We start from the raw sequence: 12019 nt of genomic DNA, 5'->3' as shown, positions 1-12019 counted from the left end.
GGCTACTTCTACCCGCTTACAGCAAGGTAGCCAGGAAGAGTGCAGACAGACGGGGAGGCCTACAACTCCACCTGGCCAGGGGAACTCCTGCTTGCTCACAGACTGACCAGGCCTCTTATGCTAGCCAGTACTCCCGGGAGGGTCTACCTTATAATCATCAGTAAAGACCCTGAACTGCACTGCAAAGACTCTGAGTCATTCCTGCTGCGCTCGTGCACCATCACCCCCATCATCCACACTCACTGCCCTGAGGCTATACTCCTCCCGAGGGGAGTAATCCCATTCTATGCTGCGCACACAACACCAGCCTCAGCGGTCTGCCTCGCAGCGGTGGTACTCCCTGACCGCAATCCACGGGTGGCGCAGTCGGACAATTAACCTTAAAACCTAAGAAAGACTGCCACTCATTTGACCAGCCTGAGCCACGGGACCGGGTCACCGCCACGGAGACAACAGACCCCAGAGACCCGGCACCGGGTATCCCACACACGTGTACACACGGCCCAGGGGGCGCGTCACATGCAGTACAGCATATTACAAACATAAGTCCCATTATTGGGGAGTGGGTGTCCCATGGTATTTGCTTATGCTTTCCAAGCAAAATTGCCAAAAATTAGGACGGAGCAGCTTGCAATGCCCCTTACAAGAGCCATGCAGTACAGCATATTACAATCATAAGTCCCATTATTGGGGAGTGGGTGTCCCATAGTATTTGCTTATGCTTTCCCAGCAAAAGCTGCCAAAAATTAGGATGGAGCAACTTGCAATGCCCCTTACAAGAGCCATGCAGTACAGCATATTACAAACATAAGTCCCATTATTGGGGAGTGGGTGTCCCATAGTATTTGCTTATGCTTTCCAAGCAAAAGCTGCCAAAAATTAGGACGGAGCAACTTGCAATGCCCCTTACAAGAGCCATGCAGTACAGCATATTACAAACATAAGTCCCATTATTGGGGAGTGGGTGTCCCATAGTATTTGCTTATGCTTTCCCAGCAAAAGCTGCCAAAAATTAGGACGGAGCAACTTGCAATGCCCCTTACAAGAGCCATGCAGTACAGCATATTACAAACATAAGTCCCATTATTGGGGAGTGGGTGTCCCATAGTATTTGCTTATGCTTTCCCAGCAAAAGCTGGCAAAAATTAGGACGGAGCAACTTGCAATGCTGGCACCCTGGTGGTATAGTGGTGGTGGAGGCTGAGGATAAGGAGAAGAAGATTAAACAGCCGAAACAAGGAAGCGTATACCCATGTGTGGGTGTGAAGCTGTGCATGTGAATACACCTCCCGAAATAACACAGTGGATTTGACTTTATGTTACTCTGCTGTCATTTGGTGGTGATGAGAAGTCTGGCCCAATCCAGCCCTTGTTCATTTTGATAAGGGTCAGCTTGTCAGCATTGTCAGTTGACAGGCGAGTGCGCTTATCAGTTATAATTCCCCCAGCGGCACTAAAAACACGCTCCGATAACACGCTAGCGGCAGGGCAAGGCAGGACCTCCAAGGCGTACAGAGCGAGTTCATTCCAAGTGTCCAGCTTGGATACCCAATAATTAAAAGGCACAGAGGAATCACGGAGGACGCTGGTACGATCGGCAAGGTACCATCTTTTGAAACTTTCCACTCCTTGTGAGAGTACCCCGCGCCTCAGGGCCTGTAAGCTGGGCGGGTGTCAGAAAACTGTCCCAGAACGTTGACAGTGTTCCCCTGCCTCTGCTGGATTGGAGTTGCATCTCTCTCGCCTGTAAGCCTTGGTTGGGCAACGAACTGTGACCTCTGCCGCTAGCGTGTTCAGATGGGAATTTTTTTAAGAGTTCTGCAGCAAGGGCCTTCTGGTATTGCCCCATTTTTGTAGACCTCTCCACCTCAGGAATAAGAGAGTGAAAGTTCTCCTTGTAGCGGGGGTCTACAAGTGTCACCAACCAGTAATGACTGTCACCCAACATTTTGACAACGCGAGGGTCACGGTTAAGGCAGCGTAACATAAAGTCAGCCATGCGTGCCAGACTGCTAACGGGCAAGATTTCCGTGTCCTCACCAAGATGACGACTGACCATGCTCTACTCCTCCTCCTCCTCTTCCTCCTCCCCCCTGTCCTCAGGCCACCCACGCTGAACCGACGGTATGACACTTGTACAGGTACTACCGTCTACAATGCATGATAGCAGCTCCTGTTCTTCCTCCTCCTCCTCCTCTCCCTCATTGTCCCCCAATGCACGTTGGGATGAGATGAGGCTGGGCTGTGTGTAATCGCCCGCTATGGCTTCTTGATCCATCTCATCATACTCTGGCTGCAATGCCTCCTCTTTAATTCTCTGCAGAGAGCGTTGCAAAAGACAGACAAGTGGGATGCTGACACTAATGATGGCGTCATCGCCACTCACCATCTTGGTGGCCTCCTCAAAGTTTGTCAGGATGGTACATATGTCAGACATCCAGGTCCACTCCTGAGGTCTTATGTGTGGAGTCTGACCTGAATATCGACGGCCTTGTTGCAGCTGGTACTCCACAACTGCTCTCTTCTGCTCACAAATCCTTTGCAACATGTGAAGGGTAGAGTTCCAACGTGTGGGGACATCACACACCAGTCGGTGTGCCGGAAGCTGCAAACGCTGCTGCAACACAGCAAGGGCGGCGGAAGCTGTAGCCGATTTGCGAAAATGAGCTGACAGGCGGCGTACTTTCACGAGCAGATCTGGCAACTCGGGGTACAATTTAAGAAACCGCTGAACTACGAGGTTAAGCACATGAGCCAGGCATGGTACGTGCGTGATCTCACCTCGCCTCAGAGCCGCCACCAGGTTACGGCCATTGTCACACACGACCATGCCGGGATGTAGGTTCAGCGGTCTCAGCCACAGATCTGCCTGCTCTTTCACAGCTGTCCACAACTCACAAGCAGTGTGAGGTTTATCACCTAAACTTATGAGTTTCAGCACAGCCTGTTGCTACTTGGCGGAGGCAGTACTGCAATGCTTCCAGCTTGTAACTGATGTGGTGATATCTGAGATGGAGGCTGAACATGAGGAGAAGGAGAAGGAGGAGGATGCGCAGGAGCTGTACACTGTGGGGGCAACTCTGACTGACATAGGGCCCGCAATCCTCGGTGTGGGGAGGATGTGTTCCCTCCCAAGGTCCGACTGGGTCCCGGCTTCCACTATGTTTACCCAGTGTGCCGTCAGAGAGATGTACCGTCCCTGGCCACAAGCACTTGTCCACGTGTCCGTTGTCAGGTGGACTCTCCCAGTAACTGCGTTGTTGAGGGCATGGCAGATGCTTTGGGACACGTGCTTGTGTAGTGCGGGGATGGCACACCGGGCAAAATAGTGTTGGCTGGGGACCGAATACCGAGGGACGGCCACCGCCATAAGATTGCGGAAGGATTCCGTCTCCACCAGCCTAAAAGGCAGCATTTCCAATGCAAGCAGTCGTGAAATGTGCGAATTTAGGACTGTGGCATGTGGGGCGTTAGCAGCGAATTTCCGCTTTCGTTCAAAGGTCTGGGACAATTGAACGCTGCGGTGGGACGTGGACGTGGACGTTGATGCTGTTTTTGAGAAACTGCCATAACAAGTGAAGACTGAGAGGAGGGGGGCATCATTACATGCAGTATGGACAGGAGATTGCCTTGCACACACAACAGGGGGTTCTATTGCACGCACAACAGTGGAAGAAGCAGTGGTGACACCCGCTGACACTGGTCGTGGACCCTGGGTTTCGCCCCACAAAGTCGGGTGCTTTGCTGCCATGTGCCTGATCATGCTGGTGGTGGTCAGGCTGGTAGTTTTGTCACCCCTGCTGATGCTGGCATGGCAGGTGGAACATATGGCCTTTTTAGGGTTATCAGCAGAGTCTTTAAAAAAATTCCAGACTCTGGAAGACCTACCGCTTGTACTGGCAACGTCCCTCGTGTTGGTGTTACGGGGAACGGTTGCCTGCCTTCTGTCTGCGGCCACCACACTGCTTCTTCCTGCCTGTTGGGGTACTCTGCCTCCCTCCCCCTGTGTGCTGCTGGCCTCACTCTGCATGTCCTCCTTCCACGTTGGGTCAGTTACTTGATCATCCACCACCTCCTCCTCTTCCACTTGCGCACCACGATCCTCCTCCTCACTTCCTGGCAATTGTGTCTCGTCATCGTCCACCTCTTGTGACAGATTGCCAACGTCGACTTCCTGTGGCCGTGGCTGTTCAAATATTTGGGCATCGCAACATGGGATCTCCTCTTCCACCACTTCAAGCGTATCAGGCGAGGGGCCCAAATATGGAAATGGACCAGTGAACAGCTCTTCAGAGTGTCCAAGTGTGGGATCACTTGCTGTCTGACGACACTCGGCATGGTGGGAGGAAGGAGCATCAGGGTGAGGAGGAGTATGCGGTCGAGACTCACGGCTACTAAGAGTTGACCGTGTGGAAGACAGACCGGAGGTGGTGGTGCCCAGGTAACTGGAAGTATTGTCTGCTATCCAATTAATAACCTGTTCACACTGATCAGTTCTCAATACTGGTGTTGTTCTGTGCTTCCCTAGTAATTCGGTCAAAAAGTGGGAGCGAGAAGATGTGGCTGTTGGTTGTGGCACATTTTCACCTTGGCCACGGCCCCGTCCTCTGCACGAACCATCACCAGAACGTCCACTTCCATGTCCCTTGCCACGCGCCTTGCCCATTGTAAATGAAGTAAAATAGCTTACACTTGCACTATCAATGGAAAAAGGGTAATAAAGAGTAGATTAGAACCGTGGAAGAGGAAAACCACAGTTATTGTTTACTGGGGTATACCACACTTTTTTAAATAGAGATATTTGCGGCTGAACAGTGAGCGACACACTCAAACTGCTTTTTTTTTAGATACCAAAGGCCCAAAACTGGATAGTACAGCGATTTGACCCGTGGAACTGCGAAACCACACTGGGATGTCGGGCCTACACAAGACTATTTTCAACAGATATATTTTTGTGTTACAACAGTCAGGAGACACTACTGTTTTTCTTTACGGAAAAAACTACCAAAACCTGAATAATATAGATTTTTTACCGTGGAACAGATATATTTGTGTCTGAAAAATCAGGGAGACACTATTTTTTTTTTTTTACAGCAAAAAATGCAAAAAGCAGGATAATAGAGATTTTTTACCGTGGAACAGCAAAAGCACAGTAATAATTTACTGGTGTATACCAGGCTTTTTAAAATATATATATATTTGCGGCTGAATAGTGAGCGACACACTCAAACTGGTTTTTTTTAGATACAAATGGCCCATAGAACTGCAAAACCACACTTCTATTTCTCTGGGCTACACCAGACTATTTTCAACAGATATATTTGTGTCTGAAAAATCAGAGGCACACTTTTTTTTTTGTTGGGGGGGGGGGGGGGGGCACCAAAAGGTTAATAAGATGGGTATTTGTACATTGTGAAGGAGGAAAAAAAAAAGAGGATTTAGATAAAAAAAAAGGATTTTTCCTGGCCCCCGGGACCTGGAGCTAAGTCCAGCAATTTCAGCAACAGGAGCAGCACACAGGACTGTAATGCAGCGTTTGCTGGTATAACCACTGCGTCTCCTATACAGCCTGCCTGCCTGCCTGCCTGATATACATGGGATGGATATTAGTCCTGAGAAGGACTGTTTGTTTGATCTGGCAGCCTTTACAGACCCTACACTAACTATTTTGCAGGATATATCTCTCCCTAAATCAGCAGCGCTGTCCCTACACTGTCTGATCCGGAGTGACTGTGTCCAAGATGGCGGCGCCCGGTTTTAAATACTCGAGGTGACGCTGTGCGGCCAGCCAATCACTGTAATGCCCACAAACAACATGGCTGCGGCATTACAGTGACTGGCTGGCAATCCCTGCATGTTCATTGACTCTGTAAAGAGCGCCAAACATGCAGGGCGGAGACCCGAGTTCCCGCCCGAGTAACCCGGAAATGCTCGGTGCTCGCCGAACATCCCGAGTAGCGTGATGCTCGGGTGAGTACCGAGCAGTGTCGGGCATGTTCGCTCAACACTAGTTACCATCTCTCTCACAGGCGCTGGCAACTCCTTAAGCCCTGGTTCCCTCTTTAAGTGAAGCATCTCTGTGACTCTAATCTCTGGCCCAAGAGACACTTCTGAAATACCAACAGTGATCTGGATCCGATATCTCTCCCCCACGTCTTAGCCTGGAGTCCTATTTATCTTCCTCTGCTTCCTGCAGACTAGAAGTGCCCCGGGTCCTCACTACCTTTGATGAGTTTCTCCGGCCGCCTAACAGGACTCTTGCTCTTGCGTAGGGAGACTTTCACACTGGTGATCCCACTGTCTGAGGGTATGGAGCTACCGTATACCCTAGCAGCCACATATATTAGCTGCCCGTACAATTCACTGTCCTATCTCTTACTGCCCTCTGGACACTAAAACATAGGCTTTTTGCTAATGTGCCCACCATCTGTGAGCTGTCATCACAGAACTTTAACCCATCACTGTCTATAACACTGCTAGCAGACTCAACCTGACATCTGCACCCAGGACAGTGGTATCTTGTGGCTGATTACAGGTACTGCAGCCCACAAGGAACTATGCCAGAGCTAACCCCTTAGCTTGGCCTACCACAGTTCAGAGAGGATTAATTAAGGGAACACTTTCCTTAACTACTTCAGTGCCTAGGGAAGGCTACATCCTTCCCCACTATTACATTCACACAAAACCAGTCAATAGCCGAGGCCCAGTCCTTATGCCACCGGGTACAAGAGACATCCACCATTGGTGAAACACTAAAGATCTGTGAGGAAACTATGGGGGTGGACACCTGCTGTGGTGAACAGGAGGCATGTGACATACACTACAGGGGTTGGCCTGTGCTAGTACAACAGACAGAGCGGGGGCCGGTTGAAGCAAAGGAGGCCCAGTGAGCCTTGTTAGACTTTGTCAGGAGGACTTGCGGCCTAATGGAAAGAACTGGTGACCCCCGTTAGCGTCTGTGCTAGAGGAAAAAACAGTACAGTGACGTTTATGTTATCCGGATCACCATCCCTGCTAGAATGCTATAAGAATATATAACAAGAGACTGTAATAGTTAGAGTGAACCTGAGGATTCATTGTATATCTGATATTGTTTTTTTCCTGTTGTAATTACCAAATTCTGCATTATTTTCTGTTGCTATAATTACTAGGGTTGAGCGAGTATGTTCTGTCCGAGTATGCTCGGGCCGAGCTCCGAGTATTTACAGCTGCTCGGTGATATGTTTGAATCGCTCCCGTGTGCATGATTTGCAACTGTTTGACAGCTTTATTACATGTGAGGAATATGTAAGAAACAGACATTCCTCACATGTAATAAAACTGTCAAACAGTTGCAAATCATGCACACGGGAGCCGATTCAAACATATCTCTGAGCAGCTGTAAATACTCGGAGCTCGGACCGAGCATACTCGGTGAAAGGGTTAATAGAACATACTCGCTCAACACTAATAATTACTGCAATTTTTCTGCCACATTAGCGAAATAAACAGTTTCATTAGTTACTTCCGCCTTGTCCTTGTCTGCGTGTTGCATCCGGTCACCTGCTTACATCAACTCATAGTAGAAATGTCCTCTCTCACTCTGTGGCCCTCATATAGTATTAATCAATATGTCTTTTTTTGTGGGCACTGTGCAGTAATAAATTCCTCATCATATTCACTTACAGTAGTAATGTCCATCTTTATGTATCCCCAGTGGCAACCACACAGTACTAACACACACCTTTTATGGCTTGATACATTCGGAACATCAATATTGTGGCCCCATAAATTAATAACTAATTGTTAATGTATGGGGCCACAATGGGCAGCATTGTTAATGTCCCACGAGTATGGCCCCATACATTAATAAAGTCCTCCCTTGTGGCCCCATCATTGTACTCATCTGTGGTACCCATACATTAAAATGTCCACTTTCTGATGTCTCCCATTTTCGTCCCAATACAGTATAATGCTCCCCATTCTGCCCCCCATATTATATAATGTCGCCCAATCTGGTCCCCATACAGTAAAATATTTCTATTCTGACCTTCATACTGTATCATATCCCCCATTCTGGTCCCCGTACAGTATAATTTATCCTGTTCTGGCTCACATATAGTATAATGTCCCCTATTCTGACCCCCATGTAATATAATGTGCCCCATTCTGGCCTTCATACTGTATAATGTCCACCCATCCTGGCCCCTATACTGTATAATGTCCCCCATTCTGCTCCCCATACAGTGTAATGTCCCCCATATTGACCTCCATGCAATACAATGTCCCCCATTCTGGTCCCCATATAGTATAATGTTCCACATTCTGGTTCCTATACATTATGATGTCCCCCATTCTGATCCTCATATAGCATAATGTCTGCCTTTCTGGCCCCCATACTGCATAATGTCCTTATTCTGGCCCCAATATGTATACGGTTCCCTATTCTAGCCACTATATCTTATAATGTCCCCTATTTTGGTCAAACTATTGTATAATGTCACAATTCTGGCCCCCATACTATGTGGTGTCCCCATTCTGACTCTCATTTAGTATATTGTCCTTATTCTGGACCTATTCTGGACCCTAAACTGTATCATGCCCCTCTTAGGTCACCATATAGTATATTGTTCAGATTCGTGCCCCCATATTGTATAATGCCCCCATTCTAGCCCCCATATGGTATATTTTCCCCATACCATATCCCATATGGTATATTGACATCAAGGACCCGGGGATCACCAGGGGATTCCCTGGTTCCATGGCAGACCAGTATAAGCCTGATTAGGGAAATAATTGTCTGAATTAGTTTTCATATATTACATGTCCATATAAACTATCATACATTTCATTCCCCTACCAATGAATAGTGACTTTTGGTTATCTCAGGCTGATGCCTTGGACACTTCTGGGAGTTCTGCAAATTGGTACTAGTTTTCAGTTCACATACTGTACCTAATACTGGCTTATACTACATAGATATACAGCATGAAATGACTTTCAAATTTACAGCACATCTGTGGCAGAATTTCAAGGTTCATTTAAAATGTTACACTTTTAATCACTTAAATGTTTACGTAATTCTTTTTTGGTCTGATTGAGTATTTGAGCTCTGCAACCAATTACTTGTCACACCAATGACTCTCGATAATCTCAAGAAAGTGGTCCACAATGCCTGATACTGGACATGGACACACAGGCTCAATGTGTTGTGGTCACTGGAGCTGGTCAGCGACCACGCCACACTAGATAAAATTTAATGAAGGGAGGCTGAAAACACTCAGCTGAAATATACAGAAACATTGAAGTGACAAACACTGGCAGGCCCAATAATTTCCCGGGTTCAAAGGAACTCTGCTTACTGAGCAACAAATACTGTTAGGCTCAAGAAGTCTCCACCGGTCACCACCAGCTGATAGATCATTATTTGTTGTGCTACAGCGCCACCTTCCATCTGTGAACTTGATGGCTGACTGCATTCCTCTTTTGCTCAGCTATTGCTAATAGAACACAACATAAGCCGTAGAAAGACAGCAATGGACTTAGAGAAGCTAAAATGAATATGGGAAAGACTGAAAAACACATGGAACTACCGAGAGGAATAATAAAAATACTGCATACCAGACGGCAAGGCAGATATGTGAAGTAACTTCAACCATGGTGCATATCTGATAACGTCAACTAATGTTAGCCATACTGTACAGCCGTGGCGAAAGATTTTGTGGATGACACAAATTTTGGTTGGGTCATGGACCCAAAATGTCAATGTTTTGTACACTGAGCCTCTTATTTATCACTTTTGCCTTGATATGGTGCTCTATTATGCAGGAAAAAGCATTGTTCATGTTCAAATTGCTTCTAGATTGTTGGGAGAAGTTGGTCTTTGAGGATCTTTAGATACCATTCTTTATTCATGGCAGTGTTCTCAGTAAAAATTGTGAGTGAGCCCACTCCCCTCAATGAAAAGCAATCATTCTTCCAAATCTCCCAAACAATCTGAAGGGGGCTTCATCAGAGACAATAACTTTAAATATGTATAGAGACTGCAGAGGCTTGGTGTGAAATTATTTTCTCTGCAATAAAAAAAATAGGTTCAGAGTCTGTTCATTGTGACTAATGTGCAGGAAGTTAGATTTTTTTAAAAAGCCCCATTGGCCAGGGGGGAAATAACATTGCTAAAAAGAAATACATTTAGCTCAAAAATCGGATTTAAACAAATGGTAATTTTCTGATAGTTTCCCTTTTAAAGTCAGCTGTCTTGTAAAAAATATTTAAAACTATAACTGTTTCTAGGGATGGTTTCTCTATTAATTTAGATGAACTGATGCTTCATTCTAATTACCTTGTATAGGTCTCTGAACAATTGTACGCAGCAATTCCTGGTCTAACTACATAAACCTAAACCATAACTATAGAATGGTAAGACGAGAAGATGTTTGTAGGATGTTCAATATGTCCACATGGGTTCTTATAGTAAAATTCTGAAATACCCTACCAAAAGAAATATAACTAAAGGGGCAACCTAAAAATGGTCACCTCCGCTAAGGGACTTATTATGGTATTCCGCAATAAAATAAAACTTTAAGCCTTATTAAGAGCTGGTCTGAACTTTCACAATTTCGTAACCTATAATAGTTGAGGATTTTTAGGCTTGGTTTATGAGGATATTATATTTTTGTTTGTGTCTGTATTACTGAAATAAATAGTTTTAATTTTACACCAGAATTCCTTAGGGGAATGCATAATATACGGTAATCAGAGAAGATGAAATAGGAATATATGAGAGAATTATCTAAATGCAAGTAATTCAAACCAATGTTGCAGCTGGTCATTCATCATCATAAATGTAATCTGAAGATCGATCCCCACATCTGTAATATATTACCGTATGGGAGTTTTTGTGGTGTGTGATCTAATTTTGGAGGCTTAAGAAGCTGCTATTGCTTAGATATAGGCTGTGTTCTGTTTTTTGTCTGCATGACAGCCTATACTTTACCCTTTTAAATGTGATGCTTGCTCTGTTTAAAGAGTTACATTGAACAGGTATAAATAGCAGTCGAAGACCTAAGTGAGCAGATTCACTTTGCTAACGCTGTGACAGAGAGGATCACTTCCAAACCAGGAAAGATGCTTAGATAAAATCCTTACGCTACGGGAGACCTTAATGCAAGGGATTATTATTTCTCAGCTTGCAGACAAAAGAAACTACATTTGGGGTAACATACAGAGGAGTAGCTACTAAGGTTAGTATCTGAGCATCCTGGTCACTACATCCAAGGAACAGCTTTATAGGTTAAAAATGTTCATTACTGGATTATTGCTATGGATACATTACTTTTCTTGCTCTTTAGTTACATTCTACCTTAGGAACCAATCTTCTAAAACATAATAAACTACTTTGTATTCTGCTGTTGCACATTTACACCAGAGATCCTGCTTTTTGTGTGTTCTGACCGCCGCATTCCCTAGAATTGTCAATCAATTTCTATATTGTTGACCACGATGTGACACATTTATCAATAAGGTCATAAAAATGACATTTTACATATGCAGAGTATGTTATTTGACTTGGTGCAAATTGTGATATATTTATCTAGATGGCGTTCTCTTCACAATTCATTTAGTATAACTTATAGCATCTATTTAATTACAGATGAGCAGATTGATCTAAGGAACCGAATTTTCTGAATTTCATGGTTCCACGTTAATTCGAACACTTTGAGAAAACTAGCCAGACACTGGAGAAACATCAGAGAGCGGGATAATGTAGTTTTGCACAGCTGAGTGGGTTCCTCCATAATGCCAGCAGCTATGACATCACTTCCCAGATTCTCAAGCGGATTATCATACCTTTCACAGAGGTGATCAGTACATGATGGGATTATTGGAAATTAGCGGTTCCCAGTGCAGTACAGTCGGCTGCAAGACAGGTAGTATGTACAACAAAGTTGGATTCGATCTCCAGATTTACCAGGTAAGAGGATTAGACAGATCATATTGAACCTAAATGTATTATTCTTGTTTCTAGTCTCTCTCATCT

This window comes from Phyllobates terribilis, unplaced genomic scaffold, assembly GCF_046119375.1.
Source record: "Phyllobates terribilis strain yellow unplaced genomic scaffold, ASM4611937v1 Scaffold_2__4_contigs__length_985480577, whole genome shotgun sequence".
Classification (NCBI taxonomy): Eukaryota; Metazoa; Chordata; class Amphibia; order Anura; family Dendrobatidae; genus Phyllobates; species Phyllobates terribilis.
Note: the sequence above shows the minus strand (reverse complement) of the source record.